We start from the raw sequence: 17,200 nt of genomic DNA on the forward strand, positions 1-17,200 counted from the left end.
AAATTAATAAATAATACATACGCAGAATGAAGTACGCGCAGCTTTTTGTGCGCAGGCTCCTCCCTTTTTTGGTTAAAAACCAAAAAATTTTTAGGGTGCGAACTCACGACACGCGAAAGTTTGCGTTTTATCATGGCTGCCGGAATTTTAAACATGGCGCCTCCGTGATCCAAGCTTTGAACACTAGATACACTACACACACATTACACACAACTACACTTTTCAGTGATATTTTGGTAATATATAGTAATTTCTAGTGATTTAAACGCGCGTGTGAATTTATCCGCTCGACATTGTCGAGCGGGTGGATTAAATCACGGAGGCGCCATGTTTAGAATTACGGCAGCCATGATAAAACGCAAACTTTTGCGTGTCGTGAGTTCGCACCCTTAACCGCGGTTATTAACCGACTCACAGCTCTAGCTCGAACCGGCAGTCCGATTCACAGCAGTCCAATCAGTGTTGGGTAGGTATGATACCGTTGTATCATACAGCAGTATCATACACTGTATCATACAGTATGATACATCTCCATTATCATACGCCATGTATCATTAGAGTGGGTATAAGCATATACCCACTCTATGTATCATACATTAAGAGCGCCTCTACATTTAACTTTTTAAACTATTTTACTGACGCCATTTTGCCTATCCGCCATTGTACACATATTTGGCGCCCAAAAACAATATGTCAACATAATACGTAATCTCAAGAATTTATTAATATTCATTAATAAATCAACTAACGAAAAATGATTGTTTGTATTTTATTTGAATAATTTCAAAAATTACAATAAAAAAATGAGATAATAGACATGATATGTGGGCAAGGAGCGTTTTGACAGGTTCTTAGGAACATCATGAAATGCCAGGAAAAGAGATAGTTTCATTAGCTTGCAAAAAAAAAATAATTAATACAGTAATTATGAGATTATAATCACACGGATAATTTAACATCACTCAATATCACAAATATATTTTCCCTGTCGTTTTTTATGAGGAACGTATTATATTAATCCGGGAGACCTATTTGCCAAGTTGACCTCCTTCATCATATTGGCATACTTTAATATATTCTAGAGTGGGTATAAGCTTACATATACCTGAATATATTAGCTTATACCCACTCTAATATATTCCTGCAGTCCAATTCACAGGGCATTACAATTTAGGGCTTTTTTCCTCCACTGACGGCGCTTGTGAAGCTTTTGTATATAAAATCTATATAAAAAAAATTTTACAAAGCCATCCGGCAAAAATAGCCCTAAATTGTAAAAATACCCTAATAATTGGACTCAATTCACAGGGCAATACAATTTAGGGCTTTTTTTCACCACTTACGGCGCTTGTAAAGCTTTTGTATGTAAAATCTATATAAAAAAAATTTTTTTAAGCGCCATCAGCGGCAAAAACTCTAAATAAATACAGTCAATTCCAAGGGCAAATTTTTTACAATTGAGGGCTTTTTTTTGCCGGTGATGGCGCTTGTCAACTTTTTTTTTATATAGATTTCACATACAAAAGCTCTACAAGTGCCGCCAATAGAGGAAAAAAGCCCTAAATTGTAATGCTCTGTGAATTGGACTGCAGGCAAGCTCCTGAGCGAATTTTTTAAAAAAGTCATAATGTTAACTGTTAAATTATTTTCTCGTATAATGTTTTAATTCTAATAAAATTTTTTATACACGTTGATGAATTTATTTATTATTTATCGTGTGAAAAAAAAACAGTTTGACAGCTGTGTACAGCGGTGTGAGTGAGAGTTTAATAAATCATTGAGTTCATTTTATAAAAAAAGAGGGCAGTTTCAACTATCATACATTTTATGTAGTATCATACGTATGATTGTATGATACCCGAATAATCGAATTACCCATCATGCACCCGTGAGGATGTTCTCATTAAGGCTTTTTTCCGCTGATGGCGCTTGACAAATTTTTTTATATAGATATCACATAGAAAAGCTCCTAAACGCTATTTCAGATGTTATTCAGGCTTTATTTTCCATGGCGGCACTTGTGAACTTTTTATATAGATTTTACATAGAAAAGCTACAAGCGCCACCATCGGAAAAACGCTAACATCTCTAATACTAAGTCATATATCACGGGCGTAATTCTCATTAGGCTTTTTTCCGCTGATGGCGCTAAACAAAATTTTTATATAGATTTCATATAGAAAAGCTTCAAACGCCACCATCGGAAAAAACGCTAATAAACTTTAGTACTGAGGATTAGTCGCGAGCTCATGTTTTGGTCTTTGCAAAAATGGCTGATCTTGTATCCTCAAAATTGTATCAATCAAACGCTGTCAATGTGATTGAATAAAGTGAACTAAACAACACATTTGAGATATTCGTAAATATAAGAATTGTGGAACGTGTTTTAATTGTTTATAACTAACTTTTATTTTCTTATCTGATCGAAGCGAACTCTAAGTTATATTATGGTTAATTACTTGCACACGACGTTTTCCCAAACAATAATTCCATAGCATGCATTTAACAATATCATGACAATTAAGTTATCTCACTCTTCTTCGATTAAAAATAAATTCCAAAGTAAGCCAGATTGAAATTTTTAGCTCTTGATGATTTTAAATTGCCTTTATAACTTCTAAAAATTTTTAGTTGGTTTTACACAAAAACATTAGGCCATATTTCTGTCAAAATAAGTATTTTTGAATAATAATTATAATGACTCAATATTATTCATAGTTGTATGATATTATATGTCCATCGACAAAAGGTCAAGTTATTTTTCAATTAATGATTTGAGGAGGTTAAAATTATAAAAAAGTTTGAAGATATGGCGTCTTCAGAATTTGACTCGGAACAATTTGAGAAGCGGCTTCATGGCCTCAAAGATTCTCAAGAATCGATCCAAAGTCTCTCATCGTGGTGCCTTGAAGGCGAATACATCATAAGAAAATTGTAGCGACTTGGTTACAAGTTTTAAGAAAAGTTAAAGTTGAGCACAGATTGACTCTTTTCTACCTTGCTAATGATGTCATTCAATATTCAAAAAGGAAAAATTATGAATTTGTTGAATCATGGGGAACCACATTACAAAGAGCAACAACCTTAGTCCGAGATGAAAAAGTTAAGCACCGAATATTACGTATTTTCAAAATATGGGATCAACGTCAAGTTTATGATGAGGAATTTCTCACAGACTTATCTGGCTTAATTTCGGCAGCTCCGAAAAAAAAAGTAGAATTACAACCAACAAATGCTCTTGAAGAATTTCAGCCAACTTTTCTCATATCAACAATGCGCTCATGCTCCGCTCTAGAGCAAACAACAGACTTAAGATTACAAGAAATGCGTGATAATAATATTGATATTGACAATTCTGAAGAACTCTGCGTGTCATTAAAAGATCGTCGAAAAGTTAAGAAAGCAGAAAAAGAAGTTGATTTGGCTGTTAAGAATGTTGAAAACTATATATGTGCTCTAGAGTCAGAAATTCGCGAAAGAATCCAAGTTTTGGATTTATTAGAACAAGCTGACCAATATTATGAAACACAGCGAAGTGAAGTGAAAATTGTAACAAACGTACGTGTCAATATCAAGTGTTACTTCAGTTTTTTTCCTGTTGTTATACTTATACAAACATTTCCTTTTTTTAGGCTTATCGAAATTTTGGAAGTCGTGTAAAAACCTTAAAAAAAAAACTTGATGAGTTATTGCCCACATTGTCATCACCGATCCCATCGCCAGATATCAATGCACCTTCACCGAGTCCTGATAGTGACATTGAACTTCCAGATGAAGATCATAATCAGAGCTCAGCAATCGAAATTGCACCACCATTGATGTATGGTTCTTACAGTCAAGATTATGAGCCTATGCCAGTACCACCACCGGATATATTGGAAAAAAATAATTCAACAGATTTTACCAGTAATTTTTCTTCATTTATGGGCACGAATGTTGATTTTGATATGGTAAGAATACAAACTGATTGTTTTTATATTCATATTTTAAATTTGCATACTAAAAAACCTTAATATTAAATTTTTACAGAGAATTTATTTTCAAACCATTCTGTGACCCCGATCAGTGATCGGACTTACAACAAGGCTATGCCCATCGAAGTAATTAATATGAGGCCATCAAAGACAAACGGAGGCGAAGAATTCAACTCTAATTTTATTAAAAATGTATTTTCAACTACAGATACGGCGCAGTTATCGAGCGGGATTCCTGGTCTAGGTCTTGACGTACCTGAGCCACGAATAGAATCACCACAACGACCAGATTACTCACAATTATTACCTTCTACTCAAATAAATAACTCCACTACAACATCCCGAATTATGGCCGTTCATGGCTTATCTCACACTGCTATAAAAAATCTTACGAGTCACAGTGCACCATTATCACATGTACTATTATCGTACTCGAATGAGAATAACCAAAACAATATAATGCCTTTCGAGAAATCCAGCCCGAACACAAATAATCCATTGCCGCCTCCACCTCTTCCACCGCCAATTTTTTTAGATAATGATGGATGTTATAACAAGCTTCCGCCGAAATTTCCAACGTGGACATCAATAAACGAAGGAAAAAACTTAAATTCTTCATGGTCTTCAGAAAATGTCGAGCATGATTGTTGGGAATCTAGGAATGATGAAAATTGGTCAAATGGAATTCAACGAGAAAGTTGCTTATCTGAAACTCCTGATTCACCTCCAATTTATGAAAAATCAAGTTTTCGTAAGCCTGTGCAGTACAATGATTCTCAAACGGAAGACGAAGTTTTAAAAGGTGCAGCTGATGTTGATCACCGAGTTATTCTTATACCAGTACCGTCGGAAGACCAGTTACCACATCGTCTAATGAAAGGGGCTGATGTTGATCATCGAAATTTAATCAGTTTGACTGGAAGTCCAGCCAACAATGCAGCAAATACAAACGAAGCTCCTGAATCGAATATTAATACTTTGTGGACTATTACTGATCAAGACTATAGGTAAAAACTTTCTATAATCTATATTATTTTCTATCGATTCGATTATAGAAAAAATACTAATTATTATTTTACTTGTTTTTTCTTTTTTGTTTCCTAAATGTTTTTGTTATTAGACGACCGGTTCAACTCGGTGATATTGTTGAAAGTGTGGATATGGAAATGTCTGATGATGAAACCGACGGCGTTAAACAAAAAAGCCGTATTCTGGTTGATCTTAGATCTCAGGACAAAGATATGCGTGCAGGTGTTTCTCAACAAACTTCACGTCAGATGGATTTAGAGATGAACGTTGTATCGGTTAATCATGGACAAATCTCTAATAATGTACAAGAGTCGTTTCCACCACTTTCATTACAACCTTGTCAACACTCGCAGTCGGATTTTGCCCCTAACCGGGATGACTTTCGACAGAACAACCAAGAACTTCCTACAGATCAAGAAAATTTCCGACCTGATATTTCATCATCAGCGTTCATGAAAAATCAACCAGCCTTCACATCAGAATTTTCCGTTCCACCAGAATTCCATCATCCAGAAATTTATGACTTTTCGAACAATCAACAACAATCAAGAACTTCTGGAAAAAAATTTCATGATGAATTAACAGCTCAAGTAGATATTTACAATCCCAAGAACATCTACATCTGCAGCAACAGCATCATCATCACCATCATCATCGAGAAACTACGGTTTTCATCGGGGACGAGGAAGATTCCTTCGAAATCGTCGTGATCGATTTAATGAAAATTGCAACAGTCGTCGGTATCGACGGCAAGATCAACTGGAAAATAATGCAGAAAATATTACAAGTAATCAAGCAACATTTTGCAACCACCAGAAACCTGTGTCATATACGATGATAATGGCATACCGATAATGCCAGACAGCACCTTAGATGAAATTCTGATTCAAAACAAGATTATAAATGAAACTGAATCGGAAAAATCCGAAAATGTTGATACAGAAAACTTCGAAACTGATGAACAAATCCCGGAACTTAAAGTTCTTGTAAACTCTAAAGAGATTGCATGTGAAGATCGTTTTCAAGAAAATTCTGCTGCACAGGCTGAGGAACCGTCGCAGAACCTCTCAGAACATTTTGAGGCACTAATGAACTCGGGGAAAACAACAGGGGACAACGAGTTGACAAGACAATCGACAAATGGAGACATTACAGATCAAAAAGATGAGAACGTTTGTTTACCATCTAAAACACGATCACTTTTGCAAAATGGGCCTTCTTTTCCAAGTCTTCTTGCAACGAATGAATTACATCCTGTGATTATTTATGATTATGAAAATCAACATGTTACCAGTCCGAATTTTCGACCGAGATTGTCGTCCCCCGTTACAGGAAGCATTTGTTCTCGAGGGTGTGCTTCAGCCACACGGCAGAGGAAACTTCAGGGTTCACCTCGAGTGTCGTGGACTGATAGAGGATCTCGTGGTCCACCTACCGTAAATTATATGTCACGAGGAAATAATCGAGGGAGTCTATTTTGGGGCAGCGGAAATTTCAGTGGCGGGGCCAGTGGTTTTAGAGGGAGAGGACGAGGCACGAATACGTGGTAAAGAAACAGTTATGTTCAATCAAACATTGCAATTTTGTGGAGCAATCTTCAACAGCATGTAAATATTCCATATGTTTTTCGTGTGATAATATAAAGCACTTCATTCGCATTTCAAAAACTGAAATGAAATTGTAAAAAGCTCTATGCGGTCTCAAAAAGTTTACGTGTACAAAAATGTATATGTATATTTCTTATACTTAGTAAAATGAAACATTTCATGTATCAAATATTTAGGAAAACGAATATATAAGAGTCTGCATATTGTTTTGGTGAATGGCAAAAATACTTTGATAAAATTTATCGCTTGATTGATCTTCTTGACATTAAATCTTGTAATGTGCATTCAAGTTTAAAGTTATTAATGAGTATATTTAGAATATATACATTAAATATATATTCATATCTAGTGTATATAAACTAGGCATCCAATGATTTCAGGATTACAAAACAGTTTGGTTTTTATTTGTTGGCATAGACAGAATATATTAGTAATAATATTAATATTGTTATTAAGTTGAAGTAAATCATAGCTTATAAAATAAATATAGACAAAAAAAATCCCAAATATCGTTTGAGTTTGCCATTGCTAGATCCACTGTTTCTCCATTTTTCCTGAGTTATTGTTTATATGAGTTCATATGTGATATAACTGCAAAGTCACAGTCCAATTCACAGGGCAAAATTTGACTTGCGGCATTGTCTCCCTGTTCCAGTGTAGAGGACGTGCGGGCAACAGCTAATGCAAGTACCTAAATTCTAGTCTATATAAACCTGATAACCAAATATTCTTTAATTCAAAAATTTTATTAACAAAACAATACAATTAGCAAAATATTGTTCAGCACTTTGATCGTATCAAGCAAATTTTTGTTAGCCAACTCATTTCACTTTGTTGTTTTTTTATTGGTTTTCAAGGCAATATTACGATATCCGTGGCGACAAAATATGACAGCTGAAATTAGAACGTCTTTTCGAGAGAATAATAATGGCCGCGACAGAATTTCGATATCTCGAATACTTTTCGAGATATCGAGGGCCTAAGATATCGAAATTTTTTTTTTTGTTATTTTTTTTATCAAGAGACTCGGTAGAGTCTCGCCTCAATTTTTAAAAAGCGAGACCTTTACCGGGTATAAGTATTTTAAGTCAGTGGTCCGTGACGTCGTCGTTTTTAATTTATCAAATGTCGTTCTAATTATTTGTTAAAAAAAAAAAATAAAAACAGTTTCATTATATATATCGATGCCTCTCTTTCCAATGAGCCTACTCTCGATTTTTTCCAACAAATAATAAAAAAGATATAAGAGTCAGTAAAAGCCAGGTATTAAATCTTACTAAGGGCCGGTTTTATAATCCATAGTTACAGTTAACTAGTAGTTAAAATATTTAACTAGTAGTTTGTTAACTAGTGATTAACTTTTTATCGGCTGCTTTATCATATTGATACAAATTTTACATCTAGATGTCAGGACGTCGTCTTCTTTGAAAATAAAAACATAAGGAAAGACTTTTAGAGGTTATAAGATTGTTTATATATATTATGATTTATTTATTATTTATTATTAACAATTATTAGATAAATTGATAAAAGCTGTATTAATATCTTAACTGTTGGTGTTGTTGTTGTTGTTGTAATTGATCATCATTGGTTCGGATTATTTATTAATTGATCATGTGATGATTTTTCTATTTCAAATATATTATAATAGGTATATGGATTTGTGTTCATATTTGAAAAATTAATTGAGCGTACTGATAAATCATCGTAACATATCTTGTGCAGCAGCAATATAATGACCACAATTAAGAGATAGTCCCATGTGCTACAATTGACATTAATTTATAATTTAATTTAAGTGTTTTTTCATTATTTTCACGCTATAAATATTGTCCCATATTAATTGTTTGTTTAAATTCAATACAACATGATATGTTACCACCAAGTACAAAACATGTTACTTGCACATAAAACTTTGGGTGTTTGTTATGAACTAAATTTTTTGGTTAGTGGTACACATCTTTGACAGAATCCTTATTTATAATCATTATTATCAAGTTGTTGACGACTAAAATAATTTTATGATGCTTCATCAAGTGTACTTGCTTTTATAATATCAAAAAGTAAATCTTAAAAATGTAAAAATGCTGTTTAAATATAGGTATATGACGACAATGACGACATCATCCAACTTTAGTACCTATGTAACCACCAAATATTTGATTAATCGGTGTTGTTTCTATCAAGTTAACTTGCTTCATTTAAATATGCACGTTTTATACCCTCAAGAAGATTATGTCAAAGTTCATGTGCATTTTCTTGGTACTGATGGTAGTGTGTCTTCTTTTACATTTGTATTATTCTCTTGGACTAACTGTTGTTGATCTTGTCGTATCCTGTTTAAACAAATTATTTATTTTACTAATTTAATCACATTTTAAGGATTAAAAATATAATGTATATGGTCGGATAACAATTTCATCATTAGTTGTGGCTATCAAATGAACATGCTGACCAAGTGGTAAACCAGATACATGTTCTGGTGTTCGTAAACCAAATCTAAATCTTCTTGTATATGAACTAATATCTCTTTTTCAATTAAAGGCAATTGATTCTTGGCTGTTGGATCTTCCAAGCGAACTGGTGTCTTTCTTTTGCTTTGTTTTCCATGATAAATAATTTTTAACAACAGCACCAACAGTTATTGTTCCCATTGCTGCAAGAGCAGTCACCAGCTATAAAGAATAAAAACTTGTCAATATATAGGTATATTTATAAGGAAAATTACTCTTTTAATTATTTTAACACAATATTTTTTTATTAAATAAACATTTGTCTTACCAAAATTTGAAAGGAATAAAAAATAATATAATAATCCTTATAAATTATTAATATTTTTTTATTAAAATAATAATTATTATTAAAAGTACTTAACATACCGTGACATCTACCGTTTGAACAGAAGAAATAAGTCGACTTATGGTAATGAATTCGGTTAGTTACTTAACTAGTAGTTAAATTTTTTATGGACTAGTAGTTAACTGTAATTATCCTTAAATAAAAAAAGCATTGGTGTCATGGCGTCGCATTTTGCGTGCGCATCCAAATTTGAACTTGGCGCTTCATTTTTCAAACTTAGCGCCTCATTTTTGAATTTACTGGAATCTGATTGGGGTATCAGAAGGTCACGTGCATGTCGTATAAATTGATATAGGTGGCGCTAATTGCATATACATATGTATGTGTGTGTTGACATATGTGATTATAACAACATTTTATATCTGTCAAAAAATATTAATGCCTATAACCTTCAAATGATTGACCAATATTTAATTGAATTGTTATAAATAAAAGAGTAGCTAATGTGTTATAAATAAAAAAATAACGAAAAATTGAAAAAAAAAACTACATCCAAACACAAAAAAAAAAGATAGATTCATTTTTAAATAGGGCACGCGAACCTGTAAGAATGAAATCAAGATTTGTACATAATTAACAATAATAACAAAGTATTGTTAATTAAAATTTTGAAGTAATCAGATTTTTTTATTCAATCATTATTGAAGTACGAAACCTGCATTCATAGGTTTAAATAAACTCACGCCATTCTCTTCAAGAAAAAAAAAAAATAATTTAACAATATTTATAAATAAATGTTAACAATTGTTCGAGGTGACATGCAATCGTTAATTAACAATTTTTCATATTATTTTCCACTGAAGTACGAATTCTGCTATTATCAGCCAACGTTTTTCTCTCCAAAGATAAAAAAAGAATTATTTAAAAGGATTATTCTATTATTTTGAGGTGTCATGTAATTGTTTAATAACAATTCCATGGTGCCTTAAAAAATAAATGTTATTGAATGATTTGTTTTTACTCTTAAAGAAAAAGTCATGGGTTAATTTATATTAATAATAACAGAATTTGTCCTTCAATTGAAAAGAATAGAAAAAAATTATTTGACGAAAATTGATTATTAACAAATGCATGGCACCTCGGATAATAAATAATGATAGATAATTTTTTTCTTTATTCTCGAAAAAAAAGTCATGAGCTTATTTGAATCAATGAAAGCAGAATTCGCACTTTAATAGTATTAAAAAAAAAATAGTTTACTCAAGAATTCAAATTTACAATACTTTGTTAAATAATCAGAATATTTTGTACTAATTTGTACCTCATTTTTACCTCAAAAACAACGACAAAAATAAAATATTTGCTCTAAAATGTTCATATACAAACGCATGGGGTCTTTTTAATTGAATTCTTATCTAATTTAAAGAAAAGAGCAGAATAGCTATTTTGCACTCATAAAATCGGAATTCATACATCAATAATAATAACAAAATATTGTGAATTAAAATTTGGAGTAAGCTATTTCTTCTTACAATAAATAGCAGATGATGACAGACGATAGATGAAAAAAAATTCTTGAACGACAATTATTTACTAACAGTTGCATATTGCCTTCAATAAAAAATATTTTTAAAATTTTAAACAATTTTTTATTATTTTTGATGAAAAAGACGTGAACTAAAAAATTTTAATTTACAATCTATGTTATTGTTATTGAGGTGTAACTTTTTATTTTATTGATACAAGTTGTAGCTTTTCCCTGGTGGAAATATTACTCCGGCATTACTCCGACATGAGATTGATGCCGGAGTAATTTCGTCAGCATGAAATTAGTACCGGCAAAATTATTTCGGCATGAGATCAAAGAAGGAGACAAAAATCCAGCATTGATCTCATGTCAGAGTAATTTCTCAAGAAATGGACCAAAAACGGAGTAATGCCGGAGAAATATTTCCACCAGAATTGCCCTTTTCTTTGAAATAGATAGGAAATAAATGGAAAAAGGATTCATCATTTAAAGCACATATTGTATAAACATTTTTTGGAGTAACTTTTTTTTTTTTTTTGTCGTTATTCTTCAGGTGAATAATTCCGATGTTAATAGCACAAATTAATACAAAATAATTCTGATCATTTAGCAACTTTTGCATGTTCCGAGTCAATTTGAAAAAAATTAACCTGTCCTCCACCTTTCAATAACGTGTAAATAAAATAATTGTTGACATTATTAAAAATTAGTACAAATCAAAAGGCTTTTAATTTCGTATCCGCGGGCTGGGCTCAAGCATTCTATTAGTCATCGTCAAATATTATTTATAAATTAATTTTTTCTCTAATTAAAAATTTCATTGTTTTTATTTTTTATTTTTTTTTTTTTTGTTAATAACACCACATGATGACGTGTCATTGGAATTTAGCATATAGCATAGAAACAACTGAGGCGGCCGCTTGCGGCCGGCGAGGGCGCTAGTGGATTATAAAACCGGCCCTAAAAAATAAATTTTCAAGCTGAAATGTCTAATTTCTTCGGATACGTTGCGCATACCCCGCGCCTATCCCTACTCCTATCCCTACTCCTGAATTTTTTTTTACATGCATATATGTGTGTGTATGCAGCCGCATGTATTAGTTATTTATCATTGATGGTATAGCAGAATTTGTTTCTTTTTCCCTTTATATTTAAAGCGTACATATATAGTATACATACACGTTTAAATTTTTATATTCCAGAAAATTAGTATTCGATTATTATTTATTATGGTATTCACGGTCAATTTAAAGTAGACGAATTACAAATATAATTTATTATTAATTTAAACAAAATAAGTGAAATAAAAACAAAACATAAATTTACAATTAATGTCGCTAAAAAGCCTCAATTTTTAAATACCTGTCTATTTATCATACCTTTAATAATCAAAAGACGTGAAATATCCAAAAAAATGTCAAAATTTTGAAGTATAAAGTTGAATAATTTGCTGGATAAAAAAAAACTAAAAAAAAAATTAGGCGCTTTTTCGATACATGGTATAATAATAATATAATAATAAAAACTGCAGCGCCTAATTTTTTTTTTAGTTTTTTTTTATCCAGCAAATTATTCAACTTTATACTTCAAAATTTTGACATTTTTTTGGATATCTTTACGTCGATTAAAGGTATGATAAATAGACAGGTATTTAAAAATTGAGGCTTTTTAGCGACATTAATTGTAAATTTATGTTTTGTTTTTATAAATAAATGGTATATAAAAAAATTAACTTTAAGATCGATTTTAGTAGTATTTTTTACGAGGAATAATATGGATTAAACAGCATTATCGTATCTTCAATATTTTTCGAGATATTAAGCTTTAAAGGTGAAAAATATCGAAATTTTTTACTAATTTTTTATTATTTTGCTATTTTTCACTATAAATAAATTTAAAAAAAAATAAATTTATGAATGATTTTAGTAGTATTTTTTACGAGGAAAATAATGGTGATAATAGAAATTCAATATCTTTAATAGTTTTTGAAATATAAATTATTGAAAATTCAAAATATCGATATATTTATAAAATAACGAAATGTCACCAGAAAAAACTAGATTTCATAGTTATATTTGGACTTGGATAAAGAAAAATGATTAAGTGCTACATTTTTTACGTAGCTTAAAATTTTACTTAGCTACATCTTTTACTTAGCTAAATATTTCACTTAGCTAGATATTTTACGTAGTCTCAATTTTAGCCAAACACACAATACCTACATAATTTTACCAGCTTAATTTTTCACTCAGCTAAATATTTTACTTAGCTACATTTTTTCCTTAGCTAGATATTTCACGTAGTCTCAATTTTAGCCAAACACACAATACCTACATAATTTTACCAGCTTAATTTTTCACTCAGCTAAATATTTTACTTAGCTACATTTTTTCCTTAGCTAGATATTTCACGTAGTCTCAATTTTAGCCAAACACACAATACCTACATAATTTTACCAGCTTAATTTTTCACTTAGCTACATCTTTTCCTTAGCTAGATATTTCACGTAGTCTCAATTTCAGCCAAACATACAATACCTACATAATTTTACCAGCTTAATTTTTCACTTGAATTTCTATTATCACCATTGTTTTCCTCGTAAAAAATACTACTAAAATCATTCATAAATTTATTTTTTTTAAAATTTATTTATAGTGAAAAATAGCAAAATGATAAAAAATTAGTAACAAATTTCGATATTTTTCACTTTTAAAGCTCAATATCTCGAAAAATATTAAAGATACGATATTGCTGTTTAATCCATCTTATTCCTCGTGAAAAATACTACCAAAAACGATCTTGAAAGTAATTATTTTATATACCATTTATTTTAAAAAAAAATAACAAAAAAAAAAAGTTCGATATCTTGGGCTCTCGATATCTCAAAAAGTATTCGAGATATCGAAATTCTGTCGCGGCCATTATTTTTCTCTCGAAAAGACGTTCTAATTTCAGTCATAACATTTTGTCGCCACGGATATCGTAATCTTGCCGTTTTCAAGAAGACTAGAAATACACAGTGATGGGTAAATGGTCGATTTTTGAAGTTTCATACACTTACAGTAAGATACTGTAAGAAACTGTAAGATACCTCTGACGCCATTTTGAACATTCTTATTGACTGTCGACCACTGAAATATAATAAAACTGGAAGCCGAACTTAGCGTCGCCGAGAGAGAGATTCAATGGATGGGCTTTTGTCCTTGTCGGTACAGTCACGTCAACTAAAGTTGGTTGAGACTGTACTGAAATATAATGTAACTTTTATATCGTGTAGTACTAGTTTGTTTTGACGTTGACTGTACAAGATTTAATGTGCGCATGCGTGAGTGAGAGGGAAAGCCATCCAATATATTGCTATCTCTAGCGACACTCCGTGCATTGGCTAAGCATAGGAGTTCACGTTCCAGTTTTATTATATTTCAGTGAACCTACTATGTTCTAATTTCTAAACGCATATCTTAGCCCGCGTGGCCATCGCAAGATTATATTAACAATGTGATTTTTGTAAACTTAAAGCACACGTTGGCTAACATAGAATAAATTTGCGAACTTTTGTAATAAAATAAATATTTAATTATATTTTATTGAACAAATTTTAAATCCTTAAAGGAACAAAATGTTAGGTGTCTTAATTTGATTTGTTAAATTATTATGTAATATTTATTATGTATATAATTATTTGTTAAAGTCAAATTTATTTTATTGAAAGAACTATTCATTTATGATCAATTATAAATATTTAGACATGGGTAATACCTTTATACACTTGTATAAAATTTTATAAGAGTAATAGTTATTGATCTTTATATAAAACTTTATACAATTGTATGAAGTTTTATATAGTTATATAAAGTTTTATACAACATGTTATATATAGCTTTATAAATCAAGTGGCAATATAAAACCGTATATAATTTTTTACAAATTTATAAAATTTCATACAATTATATAAAGTTATATATAAATTTCGTTCCTCGGGTGTCTAAAATTTAGACAATTTTGCTGACAATGAAACCAAACATGTTATAAAGCAAGACGCAATAGTGTCTAAAATTTAGACAATTTCGTTTTAATAAAAATCAAATTTGTTATAAAGCAAGACGTAATATTGTCTAAAATTTAGACAATTTTGTTTTGAATAGAACCAAATCATTTATGGAGCAAGACGACATTGTCTAAAATTTAGACAATTTTGTTGTCAGGGAAACAAAATCTGTTATAAGGCAAGACGTAATATTGTCTAAAATTTAAACAATTTTGTTTTACTACAAACCAAATCTGTTATAAAGCAAGACGGCATTGTCTAAAATGTAGACAATATTGTTATGAATAAAACCAAGTATGTTATAAAGCAAGACGACATTGCCTAAAATTTAGACACTTTTGTTTCTTTTCAAGACAAATATATTTATTAAATAAGAAAAAAAAAAATTAATTCAATTCCTGCAATTGTTTCAAATGAAGGATATTAGTCGTTTGAAATAAATTTATTTTTACTGTATTTGATGTTTCTAATACTCGAATTGAACCTAAAAAGTATATAGTCAAGGTTTTTTTTTGTTTTCAAGAAAACATATTTTTTTCTTTAATCAAACCGTTTTTTATTTCTTTCAAATGTTTTTTTTTCCTAGACAAAAATTTCTATTTTGCAGAAATTTTTGTCATAATTTCAACTAAAAATTTTTACAGTGTAGCAGACTGTTAAGATCGAGTATTTGGCTGGCAAAATCTGACAGAATCTGGATGAATCTGACAGAATCTGGCAGACTGTTGAAAGTCGAGTATTTGACTGGCGATACCTGACAGAATCTAGTAGAATCTGACAGATTTTTCCACCAGGGAAGCGCCGTGAGTGGTGAAAAAAGCCCTAAATTGTAATGCCCTGTGAATTGGACTGCGGGTGCTGCACCTATTCACGAGCATTACAACAGGGCTTCATCCACCGGTGGCGCTTGTGGAGCTTTTATATGTAAAATCTATATAAAAAAAATTTTATAAGCGCCATCAGTGGCAAAAAGAAGCCCTAAATTGTATAAAATTTGCCCTGAGAATACGGGTGCTGCACCCGTATTCAGAGGATGTTCTCATTAGGGCGTTTTTTTTCCGATGGTGGCGCTTGTGAAGCTTTTCTATGTAAAATCTATATAAAAAGTTCACAAGCGCCGCCATCGGAAAAAAAAAGCCCTAATGAGAACATCCTCTGAATACGGGTGCTGCACCCGTATTCAGAGGTCTCTAGTCTTCTTGCGGTCAATATACGACAAGGAAGACGATAGAGTCTGCACCGTTGCCTCTGGAGAAAAAATCAAGCTTTGCTAGCAATCATGGAGGTGAATTAAGGGATTACCTCGGCCAGTCACTAATAATGAGAATGCTTTGAAATTTTTACAGTAGATTCTTGAAATACTGATACATTTTATGTAATTTTTTGGTAATTGTTTGGAAGCTCGTTATTTTTTTATTAATTTTCAAAGTTGACAACTTTTAACATGGGCTCTTATGGAGAATACGATTTTTGTCAAAAAAAAGTCCATTAAAATACCGATATCTTTAATCGAAATAATGACATCGTGAAAAAAAACCTATTGGGCTATGAAGTGAAACAAAACAAAACGTATGGAAAAAAAATTGAAGAGGTTTGGAGCTTAGTTTTTTTATAATTAATAATTAAAGTATGAAAAAATTCATCTAATCGAGCAGTATATATGACGTCTACTATATTCTAATGTACGCTTGGCAACACCGAATAGTGATCCGCCATGTTGTGGCGCGTAGGTTTAAAAACGCCAGTAATAAATCCCACATTGATACACACATACTGCCACAGCAGCTATATCATACACTAACACAACCGCACTCTCAGTACAACCAACTGTTTTTTTTTTTTTGCGGTGTTTCACGATTTACACATTTTTTTTAACTATTGAATAAATGTTTAAAAGAATAAAAAGTTGATCAATTATATTTCAGGGATTAATAATATTAGGTTATTATACAAAAATTATTTCAAAAAACTATTGTTTCATCGAAAAAAAAAAATAAAAAATTCATCTTTTTGAGGTTGGCAATGGCTTTCAGACCAATGTATTAAACATAGGCTTTATCCCATCTCCTATACCGCAAAATTTGGCCGAGGTAATCCCTTAAACTCCATGCTAGCAATATAAGAGTATTAATATCGGAATAATCACAAGTAAAGTTTCAAAAAAAACCATCGTTTTACTAATCAAAATTATAAAAAAAAAATAAGTTTCAATCAA

General features: G+C 31.1%; 1 pseudogene; it reads left to right on the forward strand.

The window, feature by feature from the left end:
- The first annotated feature begins 2,375 nt into the window (after positions 1-2,375).
- On the forward strand, positions 2,376-7,509 carry LOC122859617 (annotated as a pseudogene).
- Positions 7,510-17,200: the final 9,691 nt, after the last annotated feature.

This window comes from Aphidius gifuensis, linkage group LG6 (genome assembly GCF_014905175.1).
Source record: "Aphidius gifuensis isolate YNYX2018 linkage group LG6, ASM1490517v1, whole genome shotgun sequence".
Classification (NCBI taxonomy): Eukaryota; Metazoa; Arthropoda; class Insecta; order Hymenoptera; family Braconidae; genus Aphidius; species Aphidius gifuensis.